General features: G+C 41.7%; 1 long non-coding RNA gene across 1 annotated transcript in view; it reads right to left on the bottom strand.

Annotated features, from left to right (window-relative positions):
• Positions 1–7390, bottom strand: part of LOC108285688 — a 37696-nt gene extending 30306 nt beyond the window's left edge. The window contains exon 1 of the long non-coding RNA XR_001817681.2: positions 7298–7390. This is a non-coding gene — a long non-coding RNA (uncharacterized LOC108285688). The remainder of the gene's footprint in view (positions 1–7297) is intronic.
• Between the last annotated feature and the right edge of the window lie 282 nt (positions 7391–7672).

The following is a 7672-nucleotide window of genomic DNA, read 5'->3' as shown; positions in this document are numbered from 1 at the left end:
TCTACCCATCTGACAAAGGGCTAATATCCAGAATCTACAAAGAACTAAAACAGATTTACAAGAAAAAAGCACACAAGCCCATTCGAAAGTAGGCAAGGGATATGAACAGACACTTTACAAAAGAAGATCTATATGAGGCCAACAAACATATGAAAAAATGTTCATCATCACTGGTCATTAGAGAAATGCAAATCAAAACTACATTGAGATACCATCTCAAGCCAGTTAGAATGGTGATCATTAAAAAATCTGGAGACAACAGATGCTGGAGAGGATGTGGAGAAATAGGAACACTTTTATACTGTTGGCGGGAGTGTAAATTAGTTCAACCATTGTGGAAGACAGTGTGGCAATTCCTCAAGGACCTAGAAATAGAAATTCCGTTTGACCCAGCAATCCCATTACTAGGTATATACCCAAAGGAATATAAATTGTTCTCGTTTAAGGACACATGCACACGAATGTTCATTGCAGCACTGTTTACAACAGCAAAGACTTGGAACCAACCCAAATGCCCATCAATGATAGACTGGACAGGGAAAATGTGGCACATATACAGCATGGGATACTATGCAGCCATAAAAAATGAGTTCGTGTCCTTTGTAGGGACATGGGTTAACCTGGAAACCATCATTCTCAGGAAACTGACACAAGAACAGAAAATCAAACACTGCATGTTCTCACTCATAGGCGGGTGTTGAACAATGAGAACACATGGACACAGGGAGGGGGGCATCACACACTGGGGTCTGTCGGGGAGAAACAAGGGAGGGACAGTGGGAGGTGGGGAGCTGGGGATAGATAGCATGGGGAGAAATGCCAGATATAGGTGATGGGGAGAAAGGCAGAAAATCACACTGCCATGTGTGTACCTATGCAATAATCTTACATGTTCTTCACATGTACCCCAAAACCTAAAATGCAATAAAAAATAGTTTAAATTATCAGTCAAAACTGAAGAGTAGAATAAAGAGAGAGAAGGGAGGGAGGGGGGTTCTACTTTCTTACCTCTTTAAATTCCTAATATAGGTTTTCAGGATATTTCTTGTCATCACAAAAAGAGGACTTGAGAGGGGTCCTGAGCCCTACACCCCAGGTGAAGACTGCATTATAGCTGAAGTCCTATCACTTGTTCTTGTCCTCACAAAGGTTTGGCACTACGCAGCACACAAATCAAGGACTAAAGAGTCTCCCTTTTCTCCCAGAATCTGGGTCTTTGAGATTTCATTACATACGGACACCCAGAGTAAAAGAAGAGAGTATACAAGGAGCCCAGGTGTGTCAGAGACAGAGAGTGTGTGAATGACTCTCACCTAGCAGAGGCTAGGGACCTAAATAGGGTCAGGATGACACAGGGAGTCTCTCTACCTCTCCCCCAGGTCCTGCTGAAGTTCAAGGTCTATGATCTTTCAGAATCTCTGAAGGAGAAAGAGGAATATTTCTAGTTCTGAGTGTCTTTCCCCAGGATTCCCACTTTTTTTTTTACCATTGTACAAGTTAGGAAAATGTAAACCTTCTGAGTGAATTCTGCCCAGTGAAGAAAAGGCTTCATGAGAGGCATGAAGACTGGATTTCACAATCTCTCACCCACACTCCATCATCCTTATCTGTCCATTTCCCTGGTGATCCCTTACTTCCCTGGCACCTCCCTCACTGTCACTTCAGCGGCATCACAAACACAGGCCTGCATACAGCTGTGGTTGTGATTTTCTGACACACACACCCCCCCCAACTCACCCTGCTGGGAATCCTTGCTGATAGGAACTTGAAAACAGGAATAAAGCCAGAGGTTGGGCTAAAAGGGACCATTTAAATGCTGCAACTCCTAGAGATTCACACAGAAGACTGGACCCAATTCAGAAGAGTTATCTAGAGGGAGACAATAATGTCACTACTTATGAATTGAAAGGACACAGCCTTCAAATAATCTCAAGGCACATAAAGGAAAGGTGTAGATCTTAAAACATGAAAATGTATTTCTACTGTAAATGCCTTGCTGGGAGTTGTGGGTGTGTAGGAGAGAGACAAGCACTGGAGAAATGGTATCTGAGATTCCTGTGGGGTATAGGGTATGGACCCTTGACCAGGGCAACACTACATGAGCGTGTGACAGTGTCTGATGAGTAATCTCTGCTGAGGTGATGTGAGTTTAGGTAGATGGACAGCCCACCAGCATGGGCAGGTGTGTGAGTTTAAGGGGGTGATTGTGCTTTGTCTTCATGACTGTGATATACGTAAGCACAGCTGGACCAGTGTGTAAACAACATTACATGCACAGGGAGCAGGTGTGTATGACTCAGTGAGTGGCATTGCTCTATGACTGCAGGTGTCTGTACTGTGATGTGATGGTGCTGACCTGGGAACATGCATGTGGACTTCTTTGCATGTGAAGCTTTCTCCCCACATAGAAATGCCTCTGATTAAGCAGTTGTGGATCTCTCCATGTGTGTCAATGTAGATCCCAGGTGGCAGAACTGGTGAGAGTCTTGGCAACCGTGTCTTACCAAGGAATTGTCTCTGGTCATTCATAAGAACAGAATGTATCATCCATAGATGTCTCTTTCCAATAGGAGTTGGGAAGAGAAACGCAGATTAGAAGCAATGGTTCTTCAGGTGGGGTCTGCACACAGTGACCACTGGCTCCTGCCTTCCAGCCTGTTTTCTCCTGTCCCCACCCGAACCTGTCTGTCCTGTTGCATGACAAGAGGGTGAGCATATCCTAGCTTGCTAGGAAAGGACATTGAGGGACTCGTTTGCAGACACTGATTTGTCCCCAACAGAGAAGAAACAAGTTTATTCTCAGTTCAGACAGTTTACAGTGGATATTAACAGCCTGCCAGGCATTGTAGCTCATTCCTGTAATACCAGCACTCTAGGAGGCCAAGGTAGGAGGATAGCTAGAGGCAGAAGTTGAAGACCAGCCTGAGAAACACAGCAAGATCCCTTCTGTACCAAAAAATATTTAAAAATTAGCTGCACACGATGGTACGCACCTTTAGTCCCAGCTACTCAGAAGGCTGATGCGGGAGAATTGCTTGAGCCTAGGAGTATAAGGCTGCAGTGAGCTGTAACTATGTCACTGCACATTAGCCTGGGTGACAGAAAATCTTTAAAAAATATATATACATTCAAAGATTCCTTCCTATCACTTAACTGGCCCACACTCTTCATCTGTGCAAATATTAGGGCTGTGCTTTCAGCAACGTATCCCCTTCTGGCAAGGATGTTCATCGCCCACGACGACTGTGATGCATGCGCATACCACACACAGGGGTTTCCTGTTCTTATACCGCTTCCCTCTCTCTTTCAACATGTGTTATCACTGAAGTGAATTTATCTATTTTTACATTCTATAGTACAACAGAATAGTATCTGATTTCAATAGCATTATAATTCCAATTTGACAGCTAACGAGAATAACTGCTCACCTGTTCCAAGACCATGTTGTTAATTCAGCTGTATTGCTTTTTATTTCCCCTAATTCATCCACAATACTGGCCAATGGCAATATTCCCAAGTATTTTAGTAAAATACATCTGTACCCCATTTTTCACTCCTTATTTATTCCAGCACCTATAACAGTTCCTGACACAAAGTATATGTTCAATATGTATGTACTGAATGAATGTGCTCATTCATATTTTTGAACCATATTCTTTGATAATACCAAGGTCTTTAATATACATGGAACCACTTCCTTTTTTCTCGTATTTACTAATACATGTGACATTATGCTTCATGGGAAATCACCACACATTTAATAGTTTGTTACTAGCTTTTCCCTCATGGGGTGTATTTTTTAAAAGATGGACTTTTTCTTCTGAAAACAAAGACAAAAACAAAAAAAAGGGATATATGTGCCAAACGTGGTTACATAGGTATGCACGTGCCATTGCGGTTTGCTGTACCTACTGATCCATCCTCTTAAGTTCCCTGCCCCTCTCCCACCCCCACCGCCCCCCAAACAGGCCCTGGTGTGTGTTGCTCCCCTTTGTCCATGTGTTCTCAATGTCCCACTCCCACTTATAAGTGAGAACATGTAGTGTTTGGTTTTCTGTTCCTCTGTTAGTTTGCTGAGGATGACTGCTTTCAGCTTCACCCAAGTCCCTGCAAAAGACAGGATCTCATTCCTTTTTATGGCTGCATAGTTATTCCATGGTGTGTATGCATCATATTTTCTTTATCCAGTCTATCATTGATGGGCATCTGGGCGGATTCCATGTCTTTTATGTTGCAAATAGTGCTGTAATAAACATATTTGTGCATGCGTCTTTACAGTAGAATGATTTATATTCCTTTGGGTATATACCCAGTAATAGGATTGCTGGGTCAAATGTTATTTCTGGTTCTAGATCCTTGAGGAATCACCTTACTATCTTCCACAATGCTTGAACTAATTTACATTCCCACCAGCAGTGCAAAAGCTTTCCTGTTTCTCCACAGCCTCACTAGTATCTATTGTTTCCTGAATTTTTAATAATCACCATTCTGACTGGCATGAGATGGTAATTCATTGTGGTTTTGATTTGCATTTCTGTGATTAGTGATGTTAAGATTTTTTTTTCAAATGTTTGTTGGCCACGTAAATATTTTCTTTTGAGAAGTATCCGTCCATATCGTTTGCCCACTTTTTGATGGGGTTGTTTTTTCTTGTAAATATGTTTAAAATTCTGGATATTAGACCTTTGTCAGGTGGGTAGATTGCAAAAATATTCTGTAGGTTGCTTGTTCACTCTGATTAGTTTCTTTTGCTGTGAAGTAGCTCTTTAATCATATCCCATTTGTTAATTTTGGTTTTTGCTGCAATTGCTTTTGGCATTTTTGTCATGACGTCTTTGCCCATGACTATGTCCTGAATTGTACTGCCTAGGTTTTCTTTAGGGTTTTTATGGTTTTGGGTTTTACATTTAAGTCTTTAATTCATCTTGAGTTAATTTTTGTAGAAGGTGTAAGGAAGGGGTCTTACTGAAGAGGAGATCCTTTTCCCATTGCTTGTTTTTGTCAGCTTTGTCAAAGATCAGATGGTTGTAGATGTGTGGTGTTATTTCTGGGGTCTCTGTTTTGCTCCATTGGTCTATATGTCTGCTTTGATACCAGTACCATGCTGTTTTAGTTACTGTAGACTTGTAGTACAGTTTGAAATTGGGTAGTATCATGCCTCCAGTTTTGTTCTTTTTGTTTAGGACTGATTGTCATGGCTGTACGGGATCTTCTGTAATTCCATACGAAATTTCAAATAGTTTTTTCTAGTCTGTGAAGAACGTCAATGGTAGTTTGATGGGAGTAGCATTGCATCTATAAATTATTTTGGGCGGTGTGCCTATTTTCACGATATTTATTCCATCCATGAGGATGAAATGTTTTTCCATTTTTTTGTTTAAAGATGTACATTTTGCTTCCATATTTACCCTAAAAGAATACGAAACTTAGAGAAAAACTTTGGTTGTGCTTGACTTGAACCTACTGTGCCACATCACTGAACAAATTCCATAGAAGAGCACACCCTGCAGGATAATGGTGGTTCTCTACATCTAGGAGAGAAGCTGTTCTCCTGTTCCCCAGACCTGTTAGAGTTTAGCAAATGTATTTATAAACATTAGTGAATACTGTGGAATGATGAGCAACAATATACATTACCTGAACTGTACTATAAATAATTTAAGTTCAGTCCCTGGAACCTTTAGCCCTGGTGACAAGAAATGAAAGAACTTCCTTCCTAAATAAGTCCTGGTGTAGTTGCAGTGTTATGGCTTCCTGAACATAGCAAATCTTCAAAACCTCTTCTCTGCAGACTGCATTTCCTTCTCTATCCTTTGAGTACTATTCTATGTCCTTGATGATGGTGGCAGTTGTAATATGTAATGACAAGGGGAAAACTATTACCTGGTCCTCCTCTTGCCCGGATTTAGTACTTATAGGTCTACGCAGAGACTACAGCTGATAGACATAGAAATTTGAACTTTGGGGTCATTGAGATTTGAGTCCAAGCATCTTTTCTCAGCCATCAAGCTACCAAGAGCTTTATCCAGTGAGGGGAAGCCTGCTTTTCAGAGGTGCTGGCTACAAGATCTTGCTGGATATCTGGGCTTCACAAAGCCCAATCCACTGGTGAAATATTTTGTTAATGACCACCTACACTTATTTGGCAGATAAGGAATTGCAGTCCCCTGGTTACTATGGTTCCTGGTTCTGATTCCTTTTCCATGAACTCATTACTAATCATTACTGTTGTTCCTATTTTCTGAGTACTTACTGGGTAGCATGCACTCTACCATACACTTTTCAGCTGATGTTATGAGTTGTATTTCTCCCACCCCCAAATTCCTATGTTGAAGCTGTAACCAACAATGTGAATGGGCTTGGAGATAGAGTCTTTAAGGAGGTAATTATGATTCAGTGAGGTCCTAAGTGTGAGGCCCTAATCCAACAGGACTGGTGTCCTTGTAAGTAAAGGAAGAGATGCCAGGGACATGTGTGCACAGAAAAGGCCACGGGAGCATGCAGCAAGAAGATGGCCATCTGCAGGCTGAGGGAGGCCTCACCAGAAAACACCCAGATTTTCAGGCTCCAGGACTGTGAGAAAATAAATTTCTGTTGTTTAAGCCACTCCATTGGTGGTATTGTTAGGGCAGCCTTAGAAAATTAACGCGACTCATCTACTTCTCTCCTCATAGCCTCCCTATTCTCCCATCTCCACAGCAATCAGGTGATTCTTCAAGCTCAGGAAGCTCTGCTCAAGTGGCTACCCCAAACTCAAGGTCAAGCTGCTGACTCTCCTGTCCCTCTTCTACCTCCCTATTAGAAGACCAGGGCCTTCCACTCAGACAGGGGATAAAATGTGATGTTGGGGTCATCTGGAGAGTCATGGTAGAAATTCACAAGGGTGCAGAGGTGGAGAGAGAATTATGAACAGGCCACTTCATTAGACCTGAAAATATTTTCTCTTCCTATCTTTGCCAAAAGTGCAGTCCTTCTTGCTGTGGCTCAGCTCCTTCCCATGTGAATATTCTGGGGAGTTGGTATGTGGCTCACTTGTGTAACTGTCTACAAGTGACATAACAGTTCTGTGACTCATTTTCCTTTGCTATAAATTGGCATAGGAGCACCTACCTCATAGTGCTGTTGTGTAACATGACTTCTGCAGTGGCTGCAACATACTGAGCTCTATGTAAACACTGGGAATTATTACATATATTATAATAACAAATGCTAATTTAATATTTATAATGTACCTGATTACAAATTATTATAATAATTATTTTTCATCTTGCCTGTCAATTGGGTGCCAGCTCCTCACCTTCAGTTTTCGACCAAGGTGAGCAGGTATGGTTGATGGTGCTAGGAAGAAAGCTGTCCACTACTCTCTGGCCAACATAGGGAAACCACAGCTCTAGTAAAAATACAAGAATACAAAAATTAGCTAGGCAAGGACAGCTGGAAGCTCCATGTTTTGTGCCTTCCTGGGCTCTGTGCTATATGTCCTTCTTCCCTTGACAGATTTCAATCTGCAGCCTTTCCCTGTAACAAACTGCTAACTGTGAATGTAACAGTTTTTAGTGAGTTCCAAGAGTCCATCTAATGAAGTCTTGAACCTAAGAGTGGTGTTGGGGACCCCTGAACTTGCAGGTGAGATAAGAAGTGAAGTTTTTTGTAAACTGTTTCCTCTAATTTC

The sequence above is a fragment of the Cebus imitator genome, unplaced genomic scaffold (assembly GCF_001604975.1).
Source record: "Cebus imitator isolate Cc_AM_T3 unplaced genomic scaffold, Cebus_imitator-1.0 Scaffold306, whole genome shotgun sequence".
NCBI classification, from domain to species: Eukaryota; Metazoa; Chordata; class Mammalia; order Primates; family Cebidae; genus Cebus; species Cebus imitator.
The sequence above is the reverse complement of the archived record's forward strand: the minus strand, read 5'-3'. Positions and strand labels throughout refer to the sequence as shown.